This window comes from Vidua chalybeata, chromosome 5 (genome assembly GCF_026979565.1).
Source record: "Vidua chalybeata isolate OUT-0048 chromosome 5, bVidCha1 merged haplotype, whole genome shotgun sequence".
Taxonomy (NCBI): Eukaryota; Metazoa; Chordata; class Aves; order Passeriformes; family Viduidae; genus Vidua; species Vidua chalybeata.
Window position 1 is genome coordinate 46,984,522 of NC_071534.1, and position 22,748 is coordinate 47,007,269.

The following is a 22,748-nucleotide window of genomic DNA, read 5'->3' on the forward strand; positions in this document are numbered from 1 at the left end:
CTGAAGATATAAAATACAATTTGTAGCTTATAATTGCTGCCTAATATGATCTTGGACCCTTACTTAAAATCCATTTAACTGATACTGTGCTTTCTTTATAAGGTTATTATTGGGAGCTAACCTTTTCTTGTGTTGTGGTTAAATGTACAATGTAATAAGGGTGTTTTTTAATGTGTTTAAGAGTTAGAAGACGTGTTAGAGGTAACCTTTATGCAGAGAGTTTTATATAGTTGTAGTAAGGACAGCAATATTAAAATCCTGAACATTAGTACCATCTGAATATAATTTGTTCTCATTCTGTTTTGTGTGTGCCTGCTGGTGGAAGATGATATGATATATTGAAGAAATCTATGTTGTTCTCCAGTATCTTTCTTATAGGTAATTATTAACCTAATGCAACTTACTGTCTCCAATTTTTTTTTAAATTTAGATGCATACAAAAAGGCAAGAAGTGTATTGAATGTAACAGATAAATCACAATTTTTTCTTTTTTTGGATTTCAAGGAGAGAAAACGAAACCCAAGATTTTAGGCACAAAACTGAAAGCCTCCCAGAAATCTTTACTGCCTTGTTTAACTTTTGGTATACAGGCAGGAGCCATGTCTGTTGGATGTCTTCAGAGAACACTAGCTTATAACAGGTTTAAAAATTTATTTTCCTCAGTGACAAATATTGGTACTTTTGCTTTGTGAATATTAGTTTGTCTTCCTTTGATTGTAGGTTTGCTTAGAGTTAGAAGTTAAAATGAAACATTTTTTATATTTTTTTCCTTAACCAGGTACCTAAGTATGTCTGTAGAATTCGGTATACATGGAAAGAATTTCAGAACTTGCGCCCCTGTACTCTTCTTGAAACTGCTCTAAATGATGGTGAAGTCAATTAAGTTTCATATGTGAAAAAGGGTCAGGAAAAAAAAAAAAACAAACAGAAAGATGGACGTTATAGGTGTGGACAGCCTTTGTTTAAATTTGTATTTTTTTTCTGCTGTTAGTATAGAAAGCTCTTTTCCCACTCTTCAGAGCCTTTTTATTTTATTTTTTTAAAAATTTTCCCTTTTCCCCCACTTTCTTCCCTTTTTCCTCAAGGGTGCATTGTGGGTTGAAGAGGGGGAACGGGATTTGCACATGTCAGGCTTATAGCTGAAAAACACTTGTTTTTCTTAAGTTCAGTAAACTGCTGTTGGGGTGAGCACATTTGTATGGATGTGGGCAAGAATGGCTGCAAGAGAAATAAACATTATTTTTAATCTTAAGTAGCTGGGGATGGGGGGCAGCAGTCATGGCTTATGGGGTTGAAATTAACTGCTTTTAATGTTATGAAAGTGATGATGATGGAGACAAAGTGCCTTCTTAAAATTTATAGGTATAATTCTTGGCTCAGATGTATAGTTGCGGAACTTTGTGATAGAGTTACTTAATCTCAGTACGGTAAAGATAAATTCATTAATGGTTATGAGGTGTTGATATAATTAAATAGAGAATGCCAGTAAATTGCTTTCTGGAGCTCAGTGATTGTAAAATCTGGTCTCCTAATTTAATTCATCCACTGCTTTCCATTCACTTGCAGAAAGGCTTTCTAGACTGAGAAATTAGTCCGACACTGGTCACAGTAACTGCAAGAACTAAGTTGGTTTCTCTTAAAGGAGAGCCTTGGATGAGGACTAGAAGAGAGAAAAGTTTCCTCAAGAAAAGTTAAGATTGGATGCAAAAAGGAATTCAGAAACAGGTTTTTTACATTGGTGAATGTGTCCAGAGATTACTGTGTTTCTCACTAACTGCCTGAATTTTGTGCTGGCTTGTGGTAGCTCTGACCAACAGAAGAAAAATTAAGATTCTTACCACCCAATGAAAGAGATACTGACCAAATGGAAAAGCTAGTTAAGTCAGTTTCTTTCACTGGTATTTCTCACATGGCTTTTTAGTTGTTCTAAACAAATGTTATCATTCTCTCAGCGGACAGTCCATTTTTCTCGTGCATTATTTAAATGCAGGAAGAAATTATTTTATGGAGAAATTAGATACCTCTGGAATTAGCCTTTCGTACAAAGGGTAGTTTAACTGCATGATGCAAAAGTTCACTTTATGCTTTTAACTGGAGCTCTTAAGAATAGAGATTAATGAGAAAATACATTCTTTACCAAAGTGTCAGTATTTTGCCTTGATAGGTTTTTCTTATGCAAGGTATTCTTCATCATTTTTCTGTTAATTTGCTTAATACTATGTTGAGATATAACTGTAGCGTAACCCTTTGAGCTCTAAAAGGGACTTAGAATCATATAGCCATTTAGTTGGAAAAGACCTACAAGGTCACAGAGTCAAACTTTGGTTTTGTCACCTTGTCAGCTAGATCAGAGCACTAATTGCCATGTCCAGCTTTTTCCTGAACACCTCCAGGGATGGTCACTCCACCACCTTCCTGAGCAGTGGTTCCAATGCTTAAAAACTCTTTCCATGAAAAAATTCTTTCTGGTGTCCAACCTGAACCTCCTCTGGTGCAGCTTCAGGTCATTTCAAGGTATAACTGCCGTGGATATCCAGCTAAAAATAGAAGAGAATGGAAAAAAAATTATTTCCAAATGTTGATTTGGGGAAAAAAAAATTCTGTTGAGTTAACCTCCTAATCTTCTGTTTGCTTCAATTATAGAAATAATGGGAATAGTTTCCCTAAAAGCCTGCAGAAAGAGATCTGTCCTTTTAATATTTCCTAGAGTGTTTCTATAGGCTTAATATGGACGTGATATTTGGAAGGTGAAGCCCTGTTACTGCTGAAGCACATCAACTGCATTTCATTGTTCCAAAATCTCCTGTGCATTTTGAGTAAACAGGTTGTAGTTTTTACTGCTCAGTTCGTCATGGAAAATTTGAGGGGAAAGTGAATTAGCTACTGCTCAAGTGTTCATAATTCATTCTGGAATTTTCTAATGCACTAAAACAAAATTTTTAAGTTACATTTACTTCACATATGTGTGCATCTAGTAATAAGAGCTGTAAAACAGCTAATAATTGTACCCAAACTGCTTCCAATTCAGTCATGTCTTTCCCACAAAACATGTTTTGCATAAATGAAAACTGTGCTTCTTGATTTTACTTGGCAGATCTGAAGTACTTGTGGTAAAAAGTGTTCCAGCAAACTACACAAAGCTAAACTCTGTAAAAGAAACCCCAAACTGTTAGCTGTTCTGCAAATCATTGTGAGATACATTGTGCTTGTGACTTGATCAGTTTGGTTATTGCAATATAACATTAACAGCATTATATCTTCTGTAGCTGTTGACTGCACTGAAGGCCTGCATTTTTGTTTTGGTGAGAAATCTAAAAAAATTCTGGCAATGTGAAAATATATTTAGTAAGTAGCTGCATAGGCTGTGTTTTTTCTGTCTCTGGGTGGCAATTTTAACAGTTTGAAGTCTCTTAAAATTCAGTATACTTGAAATAAAAAAGCCATTTCTGTGATTGTTTGCAAAGTTTTAATTTGTTTTAAACCACGTTGTTGATCTAGAGCTTTTGCTCATTTAAGGTTGATTAATTGCTTTTGCCACTTTTGTTTGCAGTTCAGTATAATCTCATGGAGACTATTGTATTTTTTTTGAATTTTAATCTTCTGTTGATGGTTGTATGTTTGGATGGGATGTTAAATTCGACCACTAATAACTGAAGGATTTAAATAAACAAATAAATAAGATTGAAAACAATAACAAAAGACTGCAAACTGGAACAAATGCTTGACATTGCAAATTTATTTTATGAAACATAATTTCTGCACCTGCCATAGATCCCATTCTGGAAGCTCTTGTTTTCATATTTTTTTTATTTAGAAAGAGAAAAAGGTTATCATGTTTTCATTCAAGGACCTTTATTTAAGGCAGATTTAATAGAAACAAGAATAATAAGCCTATGTCTTACACTGAATATTTTTAAAATGTGTGTGCCTTTTGTGATAATTACTATTCATTAAGGCTCACTACTCTTTCTTTAAAGGATAACTCTGTTATCTTACCTGTAAAATGGATGGGTGAACATTGACTTGAAGTCACTTCATGCAAAATGTAAAATACAGCTCTGACATGGAGTTGGAGTTGAATTCTGTGGCCCATCTGCATTGCTGCAGTGCCTTTCAGAGAACACAGAGCCCAGTAAGTGCTTGGGTAAGTATCATTGATCCAGTGTGACCCACATTGCAAAGGATTAGTCTCTTATTGATAACTGACATGGTTAACTTGGCCCAAGTAGAAGCCTCTGATTTCTACTTACAGGGCAGAACCCAGGTCATGGCTGATGATGCAAAGGAAGATGCTGTAAAAGTTCATCTTTGGAAGTGCCTGACTATGTGCTGCTCTTAGAAGCTCGGAATCCTGGTACCAAACATTTCACTGCTGTTTCACAAATATTTGTGGTTGACAAAAAAGCTGAATTGTCACTGTGTAATGAATGACACATAATCCACCTCCTGGTGTTTGCAGTATACTAATTTTCACATACTTACATGCATGATGAGCAGACAGAAGAGTTCGGACATCTTAAGACAGGCCAGATGGAAAATATGTTCAAATTAAAAAAACCCTGACAACAAGAGAGAGAGAGAGACAGGAATATCAGAAATATAGTTCTGCTGATATTAGAAGTATGAAGAGGAAGGGAGAGAAGAGCGGAGAATGTCTGTTTTCCATTTTTTAAGGAGACTTTTTTTAATGGTTTTTGAACTTCTGAGATTGTGATGCTTTTTCTTTGTTATAGAGCTGTCAGAAAATACAAAGGTTATATCTGTGCAGACAGCTTAACTTGCTTCTAGCTCTCCAAAGTACTTTAACTCATTTCATATTCAGCTGTTAAAAGTGTACAGGTCTTGGAAAAATTATAGCGTTATAGCTGTAGCCGTACCCTCCTGGACAGCCAGGACAGAGCTTTTGGACGAGAACTGCGGCAAGGCATGTGATGCCCTGCACAGTGGCAGTGGCTTGTCAGGGTTGAGATGTTAAGCAAGTGTGCCCCTGAAATCGGGCTGTGAGATACTTCTGGAAGCCAGAATATGGGTTAAAGAAACCTTCCTTTGCTGTAATCCTTTCTAATCTTTGCTTTTGGAAGTTTCTGAGAGCACTTCTATTGCTAAGGAGTGTAGCTCAGATTTTTCTGTTTGCTTTTTCATGCTTGTTTTCAAGTTTTGTTTGCTGTCATGTTTATTTAAAGAGAATCTTAATAGTGGAGGGGATTGTTTTAGAAATGCAGTATTTCATCAGCAAAGGAGGGTCCTAACAATTCCATCTAACTAAGAGGAACACTGCAAAGTGAAGAAGCTGCGTAAGATACAGTGGAAGTACAAGAAATCATCCCATTTTTACCAAAATCATTGTACAAGGGAAAGTGCCTCTTGTCAGCTGAAATGTCAGATGTATCAGGAAAAAGTTAAAGTGGAACCTGATTTCTGTAAGGCTAAAGATTCAAGTAATTTGCTTAGAGATGCAGTAGAAAATCAATCTTGTGCTTGAAAGAGGAAATGGTAGCCTTCAAGTCTCATATCATGTTTTGTAGCTGATTGCCTGTTTTTATTATCTCTCCCCGCTTTTCCTTCGGTACTTACTAATGCCCTTTGGTTAACTCCATTATACCTTTGAAAAACTTCTTGCAGAGCTCAGCTATTTTGACTTGTTTGCTGGGTAAGCCTCACTGATATTATTATAATTAATAGGATGTGTAAAAACTTCCCAAACCCAGTGTTACAGAATCAGAATTAGGCTATTTAAACTCGGTACCCCATATGTTCTGGGGTGTGCAAGATTTCCATCCTCCGCAGCTGGGGCTCATCAGAGAAGAGGCTAGAACGGCATTGATCTTGCATGCTGTGAGGGAAGTTGGTGTGCTGGGAACACAACTCAGCTTGTAAAAGAGTAAGAGGGATGGGAAATAAAGTCAATTTACAATTTGGAGTTGTGCCTCTAATTTTTTAATTTTTATGCCACAGGGATAAAAAATACAAGAGAGAGATGGACTGTATTTTTAGATACTGAAAATCTTTGAAGATCTGGTTGATAAGTGAGAGTTGAAACTCTTTTTCACAGTCGTGTGTTACACGATAACAGTCTACTTGGTTTGGCTCTTATTTTTTGTTAGGTAGTACTGCTTTATTTCCTCCAACAACTTTGATTTTAGGATTTTTTTCTCTAAATTATGAGAAATTAATAAAGAATAATAAGAGCTAAAGTGAGCAGCCTGATATTTTTAAGGATTTATTTTTTTTATAACTAGGGTGTATCATTGATATTTGTAACATGCTAGTTCTGTGAAGGTAAACTGTGAAGCAGATCAAAAATTTTACAAGGCTGAGAGGAAATAAAAATGCAAAAATAAAACACAAAACAAATGCATGATTAAAAAGACAGGAAATTATACTGGCTAATTGGAATACTATATGAGACCTTATCAAAAATATTTAGGTACAAGGAGATACAGGGGCATACTTCTAGAGAGACATTGTTGATAGTTTTGCTTTCAGTAGCAGGATCTGCATCAAGACTGGAAATTTGTGCCTCTAAAAAAGGTGTACATATTTATTCTGCCTAATTGGGTGAATATAAACATTTTATATTTGGACTGGGAATTAATACCTTTGGATGTATAACAATATCTTAAATAGGAATAACAAAGCTAGATATCTTCCTAAGTTCCTCCCTTCCTTTGTTTTTCTTTGTTGATATAAATTTTTTTTGATACATTCTTAAAAAGCTATATGGAAAAGAGACTATATGGAGAGAAGATACTTGGTAATAGAATATTGTTGATCCACCTTAGGAGTACATAACAAAGCCCATTGGGAGAAGGGTTGTTTTTAGCCCTGAGAGTAATCTGCAAGAGGACATTATTAAGGACTTCAAAGTAGATTTCACTGGGATACTTCAAGTTGTGCTCTAAGGACTTTTCTAACACACACTCAAATCTGCTGAGGGAATTATACTAGCAGTACTTAACAACCAGGAAGTGTATCAATGTTGGTTTGATGGCTATTTTTTTTTTTTTTTTTTGAAAGAAGCAGGACAACGGTTAGTGTGTTTATTGGCATATTGATATTCATTAACTTCATGCCTGTCCTTTAACAGTGTTTTACAGACCTGGACATAAACTGGAAGGACCACCACTGGGTTCTGTGCAGAGAACTACTGAGTCCCAACCCAGAAGTAGGACAATTTACATACGTGGGTAAAGACAATGTTTAGAAACAGGCAAGGGAAGACAGAAAAACAAGGAGTTATCATAGCATATTAGCAAATAATTGGTTTTAAAATTTTCCATAGGTCTCCTGCCAAAGCAGTTTGAAAGTGGTTAATAATTTAGTCTTGTGAATGTTCATAGCAGGGTGAATCGTCAGCCTGGATAAAAAGCTTGAAGACACTTAATTGAAAAAATAACACATACATGATAGAACCTAGCAGCCTGGACGTAAAGGAGTAAGGAGTTTACCCCTAGATATGGAATGAGAGATGATAGGAAGGCTTTGACATGGAAGATAAGTGATTAATATATAATGGGATACTGGATTTATGTCAGTGGAATGAGATTACATTTTTCAAGATTAGAACAAAAGATAAGAACAAGATTTGATATAAGAGTGATGGGAGTCTAACAGCTGTACATTTTGAGAGAAGAGGTGTACTTTAAAGGTAGTATTTGCAAAGATCCTACAATATTTGCGTGTAAATATTTTGGAAATATTTGAATCTATAGGACCTAGATGCATGTATCCAAAGAGTGAGAGAGATGATATCCCCATCAGCCTAAATGAATGGCAGTATTGCTGAAGGAAGGGGGAAAGAAGAATGCTTATTAGAGGAGAGTACACACTCTCTTCTAACTGTACAAAATTGTGATCCAGCTCAGAGCAGCAGTGTGCTGTTAGAAATAAGGGGAGGATCATCTCCCCCAGGTGAGTGGTGATCTGCTGGGGTCCAGAATTTTTTTTAGGTCCTCTACCATTTCTCTTGTGAAAGAGGATGTTTCATAATTTTTTTCAAATATTACTGTTCTTTTTTCTATTGATCTTTAGTGGCAGCATTTACAGCTGAAGGTTATGCTAAAAGCATGTGACACCGTTGTTGATGATGTATCACAGAAAATACGTTTTAATATGTCAGTAACATGCTGAAGTTTTTAGGTTTTTAGAGCCAGGATTGACTTGACTGCATTGCTTACTAGTGGTGAAACCATGAGTTACGAAGATCAGCCAGGTTGAATGCCAGTAGAATTTCTGCCATGGACGTGATTTTAAATATATAGATAGGTTTCCACCTACTGGGAAAAATGATTTGAAAATTCTTAGGCAAATCACCTCTCTTCATATATAGGGTCAAAGTATTTAATTTGCTTGTTTATAGAGGGATAGAGAAGACAATATTGCTATGTAGTTCCTATTGTTTACCTCCACCCTCATCTCTCTATGGATATTCTGGAACAGGGCTCTCATGTTGCTGTGGATATCTTTGATTTCAAGTGGAAAGTGGTGGATTAGTGCAGTGTGAGGTAGGTCCAAGATGCTTTGAGGGGTTTTCTTGGGGCTCTATTTTTGGTTGAGACTTTATGCTAGAATAGAGCAAATATTTTACTGAAGCTTGAAAGTGATTTGATATCTTTTTACTTTGGTCAGGTCTGTTGTATATTTACTAAAAATGTTATCAGTTTTGTTTTCTTTTTAAGAACTTCTCTTTGGTGTGTTTCCATCTGAACTTTATTGGAGGAATCTGAAAAGTTGGATCTTTTTTCCTTTACTTGCAGACTTGTGGCTCCATCTGCCCTCTGAGACCCCACCAGAGATGGCTAGGTATAGTGCCTTGCCATCCCTAACAGAGGGCTCCTGCTAACCCCCGTGAGAGCATTGCTGTGCTGGTTCAGTTGCTGAGGACTGCTTGATTACCTCCCTGCTGCCCAGTGCCCTTTCTTCAAGTTCTGAAAAGTATTCAGCAGATTTATCACTGCTTTTTAAGAAAGTCTTCATGAGCATGACCTGAGGTTTTACAGGAAATCTTGAAATAAAAGTAATAATATTGTTATACATTCTCTCACATTCAGTCACACATGCTATCACAAAAGTAGCCTTGAAGCTGTTTTAGTTTTACAGCAAAGAGTGTTTCTTTTCATATCAGGTAATCCAAGCTGCTCGGTTTTTTCCCCCCTTGGCTTTGAAAACATGCCTTTATATTAATAATCCTGGATTTTGTGCTGAAAGTTAATTGCTCTAGTTGATGATTGGTATTCCATAACACTAAATAAAAGCAAACCAAAATTTTCTCTTTTTTCCTTTTCCGATCTGAAATCTGTCAATGTGTATTTTTAGAGTTCACCATTAGTGGAGGTATAATCTTGTGCCTGCTTTTATTCTTGGCCACTGGGAGTTTTGCTACCAGCAATAAAAGACAACCTCCATGTTGTACTGTGCAGTATAGATATTGTAAATTTTGGTCTTGCTTTCCATTGATCTGGTTTGCCATATGGGAATCATATTCAGCTGATTTTTATTTCCTGAGTCAGAAATTCTGTTTTACCCATCTTTGGGGCTTTCAGCATTTTATTCTCAGTGGGCTGTCAGGTATTGCACATGAAAGGAAAGGTTCAAAGGCATATAAAGAAGGTTCAGGTCTGAAATGTTTACTTAACACTGGCTCTTTTTTTTTTTTTTTTTTTTTTTTTTTTTTTTTTTTTTTTCATTTTACAAACATTTCCCAGACTGGAGGATCAGCATGAAACCTTAATAAATTTTAGACGTTTTATTCTCTATTATGAACATTTTACACATACATAATTTTGGTGTAGTCTGGAACACATCAACTGTAAACTTGCTAGTATGGGTTTGCCAGCAGGAGTATTAAAAACATTGCAATTATTTTTTTTAAGTTTATAAATTATTTTTCTTCTAGGTTTATTTCCTTTCATTTCTGTTTTTGTTTCTGTAGCTGCCTCTAACAGACTCCCATTGTGCTACAAAGAAATTTTGAATGAATCAACTATGCAGATTTTAATTAATATGATGAGTAAAATTTTAAAAATAAAGATACCATCCTCTCTCCTTGCAATGCCATTCTACTGAGAGAAATGAATTTAAGGAAAAGTGAGAATGAGCTTGTTGTTGCTTACCTGTGAAGGTGCTGCTGCTAAGGAGGTAAACAGTCATAATCTTACCAGCTTTTGTGCCTTAATTATTTAAGCTCTTGGAAAACGAATGCCTAAAATTTAAGGAATTTCAGTCACTTGGGGGAAGTGATATAGAGGCTCTAGATTCCATTAGTGTACTTTGACTCTTTCTCATTTGTACTGAAGTGTATTTAAGACAACGTACTGGGGTGTGTCTCATGTTACACTTCCATCTCCAGTATATCTCTTTTTTCTTTTGTGGTTTTTTTATTAAACAAGGAAATAATAAGGAATCTTGATACCCGTTACTGGGATTCATTCATTGTTCTTCTGGTCCCTTTCTTCTTTATTGCCAAGAGGATGTAGAGCATTGGACTTGGCTCAAAGGGATCATATTTTGTCTAGGAAAGGTGTGTCTTGGGTGTGCCTAGGGATATATTTTGCTGTTGAGGATATGGAAACAGATGAGAAAAAGTTAATCAAAGGCTGAAAGAAAGGCGGGGCTTCCCCCATAGCTCCTTCACCTTTCACACAGCAAGAATAAAGCTGTCAGAGAACTGTGCTCTCTCACCCAGTCACAGACTCCTGGTTTGGCTTTTCTGGACTTGCATGGCCTCTTCAACATGAACTTATGCTGTAGGTTTAGCTCACTGCTTCATGTTCAGTCACATCTGCCTCCTTTTCTCACTTACTGCTTTCTCCAGCTAGGATAGAGAATGTGAGCTGTGTGGACAGCTTCTTTCAAGTTGACAGGTTACCGAAGTCTGCAGTGGGTCTTCTTTTCTGCAGTTTTCCTTTTTTGGTATTTGTTAATTTATGTGACCCTGAAACATTGTGCTCTCATTCTCCTCATTCAACTTTCCTCACTTCAGCAATCAAAGATGGTTATGGCTCCTCGGCTGTCCTGGCTTTCCCCTCACATTGGCTAAGGCTGTGAGATGTTTTCCTGCCCTGCCCAGGCTTTGTCTGTTACACTAGTCTTACTTTGAATTGGGAAGAAAACATCAAGGAAAACCATGATCTTATGGCATCTGTGGCTGGAGTGTTGGAAGGACAAGACAGGCAGAGGAGATGAGGAGGGGATGTTCCTCTGTATGTCAGTGACCTGGAACTCCAGCTGGTGTACCTGGAGCTCTGCCTCTCAGCAGAGGAGGAGGCAACGGGGAGTTTATGGGTGAGGATTAAGGCGAGGGCAGGGACAGGTGACAGAGTGGGGGTCTGTTACAGGCTGCCCGGCCAGTAAGACCAAGTGGATGAGACCCTTTATAGATATATAGAGGTATAGCTGAGTCCTCATGGGAGACTTCAACCTCCCAATGAGTATGGAGGGGACAACACAGGAGGGCATAAGCAAGCCAGGTGATTCCTGAAGTGTATTGATGATAATTTCCTTTTTCAAGTGATGAATTTGCTGATGGTGAGAGATGCTGAGCTGGACCTTGTTCTCTCTGACTAGGAGGGACTGGTGGGGAGCGTGAAGCCCAAAGGCAGCTCTGGCTGCAGTGACCATGGAATGGTGGAGTTCAAGATCCTTAGGGCAGCGAGGAGAATGCACAACAGGCTCGCTGCCCTGGACTTCAGGAGGACAGACTTTGGCCCCTTCAGAGAACTGCTTGGTAGAGTACCATGGGATAAAGCCCTGGAGGGAAGAGGGGCCCAAGAAAGCTGGCTATTATTAAAGGATCACCTCTTCCAATCATTGTGATATTATGATTTTCCTCCGTATGTTTATGGTGGGACATCCTTCCTAGGTCCAGAGGGAGCTAAAAATATGTAGCATTTGTTTAATCTCTTCTCAGTGGGCTTCTGCTAAGGAAACTGCATGACAAGGTATCTCTGGTATCTCACTGCTGAAGCAGATGTCAAAACAATTCTGGATTTTATAACCTATCAAACACTCCCTAAACAACATTAGAGAATACTGAAGTATTGCTTGGAATAATGATAAATCGTCATAAATCTAATTGTAAAGTACTCTGTACAATTGTTACATACCTATTTAATGGATGCATAAAAACTCCCCAAAGTGTCTTTTTATGGGGAATTATGTGTATTTAAGATTTTCTGTAAGCTGACACCACACCACCTTTGTCAGCTGGTGATGTAATTCTCAGTATCCACATCTTTAGCAAGCTATACATTCCGTACAACCTGTGTGGCACAACTGTCTCTGAGGATGGAGCAGCTGAAAATGCTGAAGTAGGCAGAACAGGGAGCTTTATCTTTGTCATCTCCTCACAAGACTTTGAAAGAAGTTTGGTGTCTTGGTGTTTATTTTCAAAGTTCTTGGCCTGGTTCCCCATGAGTTTGGGAGTAGAGCTTCTGTTGGGCTTCTACAGGAAAAGGGAGCGCCCTATGAAGGAAAATATAAAGATTCTCTCTGCAGAGATGAGATCTTGTTCAGAGGCCAGTTTATGTCTTGAAGAAAGGAGAAATGAAGATCAACATGGTTTTTGTATTTTACTTTAATACAAATTCTTTCTAAATTAATTTTTTTAATTTGAGTACATCAGAGCTTATTTGTATGTGCATTATCAGAACAAACCAACTTTCCAGTAGCCCCTAGGACAAAATAACTCATGGAAGTAGAAGAGAAAAGGGCTTTAACAAAACAGGATACTCATTTGCATATTTCTCCCTTGTGGGAAGAAGACCTGAAGACAAATATGTTATGGTGCCAGAACCAGGCACATTCTTATTCTTCAGTAATGACCACTATAATTCTGCAGAATAGTGTGTCGTGGTTAAAGAAACTGCTGTCTTTCAGTGATCTTCACAGATATAATGTTTGTATAGATCAGAAGCACATTATTAATTAACAGGAAGTAGCATCTTGGAAGCTAAATTATGTATTAGGAGCTGAAGTATAGCTAGCTAATGAAAGCAGTATGAAATAAAATAATCTCTATGTGGTGGATAGGAGCCTACTTGACAAAAATATTTGTGGTATTTTTTTTTTATTGCTCCAGATCTTAACTTTCATTTTGAATCCATATATTTTTATTGGGATAATAATTGTAATCTTGAGAATGTAAACTTGCTACTCTGATATTTTCCTGATTCTTATGGCAATCTGAAACACCAACTCTATCTTTATTCCATTTTCTTTATTAATACTTTTTTAAGGTACTCATTCTAAATCTAATAATGGTCTTTAAAATTCAGTGTTAAAAATTTCATTAATGATAACTTTTCTAGCTGGGAAGGGGAGAGTGATGATTGTCAGGAACATCAGCAGGAAGGAAAGTGGAGATTGAATAAATGCAAGATGGGCAAATAGGAAAAGAAAAAACAGAGTTAAGAGGCATAAATATGGTAATTGTAAAGATGAATGTATTTTTACTTTGATATAAGACCTAACAAGCAGGTAGTGGAAAATTATTCAAAATATAGTTATTTTATTACAGATCATTTTCCCTTCCATACCTTCATTCAAAACATATCACTCATGTGAATGAAAGAAAGTTGATGGCAGGTTACGGGCAATTGATTGCATTCTTGTGCTTGTATGCCACAGTCAGCAGCCAGGAATTTGACAATATCTTTAAAGTAAGTATGATGGACCCCACTTGATTTCATCTCTCTGCTCCCCATCCACGTTTAGCTTACGCATCCAGCACCATGACTGAATCCTCATTCTGTCCCTGTGCCTTCTGCATTTATTCCAGTGCACTGACTGGTTCCAATCCCTCTTTCAAAGCCCTGACCTCTGTTCAGCTTCTCAGTATTGCTGGCTGTCAGCTGAGTTGAGTAAACTTCTGCTAATGAAAACAGATAAAAAGTCACTGGAATTTATTAAAGCTCTTGCATTAACTTAAATCACACACTAGAAATGAATGTAGTATTATTAAAAAAATGGAATCGGATTATAATGAAAGGAACATGCAGATTTTAGTTAGTAACTTGCATGCATCTCTATTTTGTTTAATTCTAATAAAATAAAAGTGGATCCCTGTTAACTGTAATGAAATAAAACTAAGCTCTCCCTGACTTACATTCATGTAGTCAGTAAACACTATTTTTTGAAATCTCATTGGGCCCTATTTGTATGCAAAAGCAACAGAATTGTCATTTTCTGCTAGAGGAACTGTATTGGTAAGAAAATAGCACGTCTAGGTCTATTTTATCTGGAAAAAAGAAGTTGCCCATACATGGAATTCCCATGATGTGTGCTAAAGAAGTTAACATGATGCTGCATTTTTTTTTTAAGAATGTGTTTTGAATCTGAATATTAAATACTTACATATGTATTGTAGTTCACATATATACTGCTTTGTTTGAAGATGCTTTGTTTCTTTAATATCTTCACGTGTCACTATGTTTATATAGTTACATTAAACTGCCCTGGACAAGTTATGTTCTATCTGAAAGATTAATTAATATTTTTGATAAAGAGGTAATTCACTTTTGTTATGTTTCAATCTAATAAAAAGTCCATCTTATTTGGCTTTATTTTTAATTTCTTTTTTTTTTTCTTTCTTTTCTAAATCCATTGGCTTTATTATGCCAGATCATTGCTAGCTTTACTTTCTACTGCATTTTATCATAATGCTCTTTGAGTATAAATAAACTCTGGTATGCTAAACCTAATAGCAATTAAACTGGAAGTGTTTGTGTTTCATCACTGTGAACTTCGCAGAAATGTTTCCATGACAACCTCCATGCTAGTTAAGGCAACCAGAGGTGATCAACAGTTTATATATTTTTTTTCTCTTGCAAGAATGGAATTTGTGTTGACAGTTCTGGCCTTTAATGGCACTTTTGTACTGTGTGAAAGTATTTGTTTACTAGATCATATGCTGTTAACTGTCAGGCTGAGATAGAGTGACTGCTTTTGATAAAAGGGCTGCATTACATCTCTGAGTCTGTGAAGCTCTTGTACTTTAATTACTCACATCAGTACAAAAGTATCCACTTGCTTCACTACACTTAAAAATTAGACTTATTAGTTCCAAAGCATTAATGGTGAGTTAATTTTTTCCTTTACATTTTTTTGGAAAACAATAATCTAAAAGCTGCTTTGTTATTTTAAATTTAAACTATTCCATTTACATTGATAAAAATCACATTCTGTGGTACGGGGTGAATTGTAAGTGTTGTAATTACTGGCACTACGAATTAGGATTTCTGGGCCCTGTTTTCATATGTAGCTGATGAAGGTTATTATGTTGGTGGCTGAGATACGCTAGCTATGTGCTCTGTTGAGAAAAATATAATTTAGGTGGGGGTGTTTTGTCTCTCCCAAGTTTTTAAAAAAAGGCAGGTGTACCTAAGATGTGACAAAAATAACCTCTTTGAGTGTAACATAATAGAAGTACAGGTAGACTGTTGTGTGTGGTACATGGATGAGATAGTTAGAAAGCTTTCAGAAGAAAACTATATTTTTAAAATGTTTTTTTGGTGAGGTATTTCTCTTCATGGTGCCTATCTAGGTAGCCCATCTGGAACGGAATAAATTAGTTATTATCTAGTCTGATAGTCAGTTAATAACTGCTACTACAGCAGGTGCATTCACTACCAGCCAGACGTTTCAAGGCATTACCTGTACTGAGTTAGCAACTTCCTTTTTATATGTGTCTGTTAACTGTCAAGCTGATGGACAAGTGTCTTTTTGAATCTAGAGAGTATGTGTAGCACAGGATCATTTGGTTTTGATTAGCTGAAAAATTATTTGGAAGGTACCAGAGTATCTTCTAAAGGTCTGCTTCAAAACAAAGAGTAAATGTTTTGTCATAATAAAGACCTTAGTTTGGTGAAGCGTAATATTTAATAATTCTCATGTATATTCAAGTATGAGATGGGGTACTTGTTGCATGTCTTGCATGTAAAGACATAATTTATATTCAGGACTCATCTTTTGGACATGTAGTTTGTTTTAGTAATTGCTTGCAGAATGTTTATTGTTTCAAGTAGTGATACCATCACTTTTTTAAGCAATTGAGTCACTTAAAACTAAGAGGAGTCACAATTGTTGAAGCTGTTTTGTGTGGGTTTGTATGTGGAGGATGCCATTGCTATTTGCACAGTGCGTCTGTTTAGTCAGAAATTGCTTATATATTTGTTGACAGTTGGTGCCACTAGGAAGGGAAATGGAAATGCTGAAGTTACATACCTAAATTTTCTAAGCTTCAAACTGTAGACAGATGACTTGTCTCTACACTCTCAGTGTAAGATGCTGCCTTTACCAGAATACCTTCACCTCATCATCAGGGGTTTGTTGTGCCTTCCTTTGTGTAGGAAAGTTGGCATATTAAAGAGAAACTTTTCAGAGAAGTAAGGGGTGAAAAAAGCTACCTCCTTGTGCACCCTTTCAGACTCTGACCTATAGCTGGAGGCTGTAATGTTGCCTGAGTATATATGTATAATCCAAAAATTCCATTTATATAATCCAAAAATTCCATTTATATATTCCAAAAATCCTGTTTATATCATCCTTGCAGGTAAATGGATTACTAGTAGTATATTGCAGTACTAAGAAGTAGTCTTTATTTTCTTGGTGGTCACTTGGTTGTGAAAGATTATGTAGTACTTAAGCATAAGTAATAAGCATAAGCATACACAAATGAACCCTGTGTGTGTGCTTGTTTTTCCAAGTTAGCTTTTGTGAACAGTAGTTTGTAACCGTGTTTGAAATAATACTCTGTATCTGTAATTATTGGGGTTTTCTTGTAACTATGATGTAAAGTAGACACTGCCTAAAACTGAACAGTAACTCTGGTCACATGACACGAATATTGTAGATGAACTGGGATGGAAAAACAAGCTGTTAACCCTAACACTTCTTTTTCTTTCCCAGGAAAAATGAATTCATACTGGAACAGCAACAGAGATGATCAGGAAATGGAAAGCTTATCTAGCAAGATGAGACTTAAGAAAGTGTGACATGTTTGGCTTAATGAAACAAAGATTGAGAGAGGATATGATATCTCTTTCATATTACTAAGTGTGTAAGGAAAGGCAGAGAAGGAATCATAGGGGGAGAAGAACAGTTTAAACTAGATGACATTGTTAGAACAAGTACAAAACAAGTGTAAACTAGCTATGGATAAATCTGAGCTGGAAGGGAGAGCATTTAAGTGGTGTGCATGGGACTGGAGATTTTGGACAGGGAGTCTAATCAGCAAAATTGGCATGATACAATTGCCTTAGCAAAAGATTGCACATGGTCACTCAGATTGTTCTTTCTAATCCTATGACTATCTTTATGCCTAACTAGGTCTAGAAGCCCTCATGCTTGCTTGTTGCACAGTACTGAGAAAATTTGTAGAAGGAATCTAAAAGAAGCCTTTTAAAATTATTTTGCTTGTTTCAGTTCCAATACCTGTTTAATTCCTGGGTGGATTCCTCCATCTGTTTTCAGATTAAGTGCTTCTATATTATTGACAATAGTATCCTGGGACTGCTTAATTTTTTTTTCTTGTTTGTTTTATATGTATGAGAGTGCTACTTTTAAATTTTTCTTTTGCTTCATCCTGCTGCAGTTAGTTACAAGCTTTAACCAACCCAAGTAGCTGGCTTTTCCACTTTGATATTTTCGATGCAACTGGAAAGATAAGGTTATTATTGCCATACTCCTCATAGTTTATTCTGTAACCAATCTGTACATTCATTTAGTTCATTCAGGTAATAATTTCCAGTTCCTTAATTTATAACTTCCTGGCAATACTTCTTTATCCGCAAAGAGAAGAGATCTGTGAAAATTGTCTAGTCCAGCTGGTCTTCTCATGCATATTGGAGCAGGTTGTCCTGGATTTTCTCAGGCTGCATTTTGAATTTCTCCAGGAATACAGGGTCTTCCACCTTGATGGAGAGTCTACAACATCCGTGGGCAACCTATTCCGTTGTTCAGACACGTAACAGTAAAAATGTATTTTTCTTTGTCTTAAGAAAGTTATTCTAAGAGATTGACAGATACAGACAGATCATGAGTATATAATTTATTTCCCACAATTTAAAAAAAAAATTGATTTCTAATACTTTCTTTAAGCTGGAAATGATTTTAAGTATTTCCTTTCCCTCCTTCAGAGTATCATACATCTGGAGTAGAGGCTCCCTTATTGGCTCAGTATTAAAATGAATGTTGTATGAACATTGTCACTCTCTTTAGATGGTTTCCATGTGGCTTTTCTCCCAGTTCATTTCAAATACAAAGGTGTAGCTACCTCCATGCAGAGTCTTAAAAGTGCACATTGAGCCAGTACCATGTTGTAGCCACAAAGTGAATTCTCATTTGAGTACAAGGTACATCAGTGGCTCATTCTCAAATATCTGTATTAATGCCACTTATCTAGGGATTGTTTGGAATCCGTTCTAAATTCTCTAAACTTCACAAAAGTGGAAAGACATCCAGAGGCAATGTCTGCCTTGGTTCTTTATGTAACAATGTTGGAGCCTTGCTTAGGTGAAGGACTCATCACACCTACCTAAACTTTTACACTACTGCTAGGCATCAGTGATGGTGCGAATAATGGCGTTGTGATTTGTTAACCAAAGAGATGTTTATTGCTTGGGGTTTATTACTCAAAAGATGAAAAGCTGACTTTTACAGACTCTCCATATACGTAATCCATATATATATTAGTTTCTCTGTTTTCCTCAGTCCTTCAAAATACACATCTTAAGATTCTGAAAAACTGAAGTGTACTAAACATACTTGGCTGTGTGAACTCATATACCAAGTGAGAGGAATGATCTAAGCACATTCTCCACAAAAGCTGTGACAATAAAAGCTCTTATTGGAGCGTGTCTACTCACAAGGCAAATCATATATTGTCTGAATGCCCCCAGAAATCTTTCAGAGGAGGATTACAAAAGTTGGTCAACTTTAGCAACTCTTAATTGTGTTACTATATTTTACGTATGTATCAGTGAAAATGCAAAATAAACTTCTAAGAAGTTACCCAAGATAATACTGGTTTTGACTTGTAGAGAACACTTAAGAATGCTGATTGTGCCTTGCATGATTGTACCTTTTAAAGAGATACATGACTTATTTTGTAATGCAAATGCAGTAATAGGGCACTTTCCAGTGTCTGTTTACATCTTTGACCGAGACTTTACTTTCCTCATATATTTTTACCTTGCCCATTATTCATTCCATATGAAAATTACTTCTGTTATCAGAATTAATGGTTTTAATTAAACCTTTTTAGAAAACTTCTGTCATAGACAACATTATTTCACAGAGTTTTTTTAACTCAACAAAAGTTTTATTCCAGGTGTTTCAGTGATGCCAACCATGGCTGATTATGTAAAAATTCTTCTATAGGCACTGTAATGCTCAAACTCACTGTTTAAGTAATTTCGGAATTTATCCAACAATGTGAGCTTGCTCTTAAGAGGAACTTAGATGCAGTTGTAAATATAGTAGTATTTGACTGATTAAAACCTACTTCACATTGTAGTTCTAGGAGGTGTACACACCTCCTTTTTTTTTTTTTTTAATGTATCAATGAGTAGATGCAAATTTATTTAGTTTATAAGCCTATTTGCTCATATGGTTAATGTGGTAGTTCTGGTCATTCTATCAGGGATGTTAAGTCCTTGCTTCCTAAATTGAATAATAAATTCTTGACCCCTTGAAAATCCTGAGTAAGCCCATCTGATCTCACAGTTGAGACTGATGTGAGAAGCACTGGACTAGAGAACTCCTCAGGTCCAGGCCAGCTTCAGCTATTCTGTGATTTTGTGATTGACTGAGTACTGTCTGAAGCTGCTTGACGTGCACTTGAGAACTCAATTTTTTCAAGGCAGATAATGTAAGTACTTTCTTTATGTTTCTTTTAGATATGTATGATCTTATAATTTGCTAGCAAATAGTCTCCATCTTTTCTGAATGGAGATTTCATATTTCTTCTTTCTTTAACATCCTAGACTGTGATTATGTTTCTATGTTTTTTCTCTAAAGCAAAAGTAAGATGTGTGGGACAAGTGAGATACTGTCATTTTTTCTTGTGATATTATTATGATCCTCCTTGAGAAACTTGATAATTCAGTCTGTGGTGTAAATGACCTAATTGTATGGGAGGCATGTGGGCTTAGTGGAGTCACTTTTCTATTGGTTTCTTTATTTCATTTAAGGGGAAAAAAAGCTACAGTGCAAAAGAATGTAGGGACGGTCTTGTAGCTGATACATCTTATAAATAATTTTACTGGGTTTGTGAGACTCCATATACTGATACTAATGATTTTGTTTAACATGAGATGATGATACATCTTTTTAATGGGGCAGAAGTTGCCTGGACAATGACGTCTATAAAGCAAAAGAGAACCATTGTGATCTTCACATAACAGTATCTATAGAAGTTCTTGCATTAATTTCTATTTGAAGTACAGCATATCTTTTTGGGGAAAGTAAATTAACATTCTTTTAAAATACTCCTGGTGATGGAGAGCCCATGACAATCCTTGGGAACTTCCTCCACTTGGTAATCTAAACTCTACAAATTATTTCTGGTCTAAACTTTTCTGACTTCAAATCCCTCATTAAAACTGTCCCTTGCTGTGTTGCCTAGAAAACGTGATAATGGATGTGCTGTGGATAGGAGGGCTCTTGCCTTTCCTGCTGACCTGTATTGTTTCCTTGTTTCCTCCTGCTCTCCCCCTGAATCCACCTGTTTTGTCTTCTGTCATGCGTTTGGGTTTTCAACTTTCCCAGGCAGGGATTACCTACATGTTGTGTTTATATGGCATGGAATAGAGCAGGGTCTTAGTCCCTGGCAGGTGATCTTTGCTGATGAGCGTGTCATGAGGGCATAAAGGATTAAAAGAGGTTTGAGCTATTATTGTCCTACTTTAAGAGCTTTTAAGCCTGTCAAGAACTACTGTAATCTTTGGGCATGACTTCCTTTGTGGTGAGGACTTCCTCCATTTCTGCTTTAAGGCCAATAAAGACTGGAGTAAATCATACCTCTTGAAAAAACAGCTGATCTCAGTGGAGGTGGGGTAAAGGGAGGGAAAATTTCCAGTGGTAGAAAAGCCCTTGCAGCCCTCAGCAACCTGCTGTAGTGGTTAGGAATTTGCTTGTCTCTGCATTCTCTTCTGAAATTTATCTTGCTTCAGATTTCCAGGATGTTGTTACACCTTTCTTAGAGAAGGAGAGGGAGGAATGAAAATAGCAGTGTGAAGGTTCTGCCCTGAGTTTGGGTACTTACAGGCTGTGATTAACTGTCCTATAATCTTCTGTTTTGTAAACAGATTCACTTTTTCACATCTAGTCCTGTTTTTCAGTAATTTCATGATAGTTTAAGTGTGTTCTGTGAATCCTTCCCATTTGAGCACTGTCCTGTTTGAGTTGTGTCTATCAGACTGGTGATCCTGTTTTATTAGGACTGACCCTAGTGTCAAATGCTCAGGTAGCATTGCTTCTCAGATTTCCTTGATGATACAGAGATTACATTAGTCCCTTGTCCATGCTAGTTCACCTTCATGCTGATTAACCACTGTAATGCTTTCACAGTTATTATTTCCCAGGAAGGTATTCTCCATCCTGTGAAATACTATGTGTTGCTACGTTTAGCATACATACACATACTTACTCTTCTGATTGTAAAATTGATGTTGTCTTCTTTCCATGCGACATCTATGCCAAGAAATATGGTATGATCTGAAAGTTTCACAAAGGCTTTATTGTGAGCTGAGCTCTTGGGCTAATCTCTTGATTTCCCAGCTGACTGCTGAATAGTCATATGGGAAGGTTCTCTCTTCTTTGAGTCTTCATTCTCAAATAAATGAATTGTCCTGGAGGTAACTGATGGTAGACTTGAGATGATCTCAGTTTGTTAGAGCATGATGCTAATAATGATGAGGTTTGTGGGTTCAGTCCTGGTATGGACTAGTCACTGAAGAGTTGGACTTGATCCTTGTGGGTTCTAGCCAACTCAGAAGATTGTCTTCCTGTTTCTACTAATTTCCATCATAACATGATGCTTTTTTACCCATCATAACTTGTAAATGTTGATACAGACTTCAGGAGCAGCAGTATAATGCTGTCATTGTCTTGTCTTCCTGTCGTCTTCTCCAGGTAGAAATCTTTTCTTCTTAATGTAAATTCTGTCCTCTGCTTAACTTCTCTTTCATGATGTAGAATAAAGGATTCCTGTGCGCTCCCTGAGCAGCAGGTGAGGAACAGAACTGTGGGCTAGTACAAAAAAATCTGAGATGGGATTTCCAGTAGAAGAGATGGGAGTGAGAGGAAGCAGGACAAGTAGCATCTATTTTCTCTCAAAGCTGTTTCTGAAACCATTCCTGGATGGGGTCAGCCCCCAGAGAAGTAGAAAGCCTTGTGTTGTGCCATAAAAGGAGAGAGGGTCCCAAACTGTTGGGCAGTCCCAGGATCATTGACCTCTGGCTGTGGTTCTCATGGGAAGGAACTCCTGGAGATTATGGTGCTGTGGTGGAAAGAAATTAAAGAGAACTAAAATTAGGCTAGATTGTCAGGTATGTACTGTGGTGCATTTAAAAGTACAGAGAACCCAAACGAGAGAATTCAGAAGGGAAGCAGTGGTCTCTGCAATGGAACAAGTTTAAAGAGAAGCTTCCTTGTTTAATGCTGTGGCTTTTCTTTCCATAGCTAATTGGAACAATAAAATAATATAACTAAGATCTCCCTACCTTTCCTTGTTATTTAAGCGGCATCTC

At 36.8% G+C, this 22,748-nt stretch overlaps 1 protein-coding gene across 1 annotated transcript in view; it reads left to right on the forward strand.

The window, feature by feature from the left end:
• Positions 1–22,748, forward strand: part of FOXP2 (forkhead box P2) — a 404,617-nt gene that overhangs the window by 10,687 nt on the left and 371,182 nt on the right. Inside the window, exons 2-3 of the mRNA XM_053942772.1 lie at positions 3,978–4,144; positions 4,253–4,354. The gene's annotated coding sequence lies outside the window, so the exon portion shown is untranslated. The remainder of the gene's footprint in view (positions 1–3,977; positions 4,145–4,252; positions 4,355–22,748) is intronic.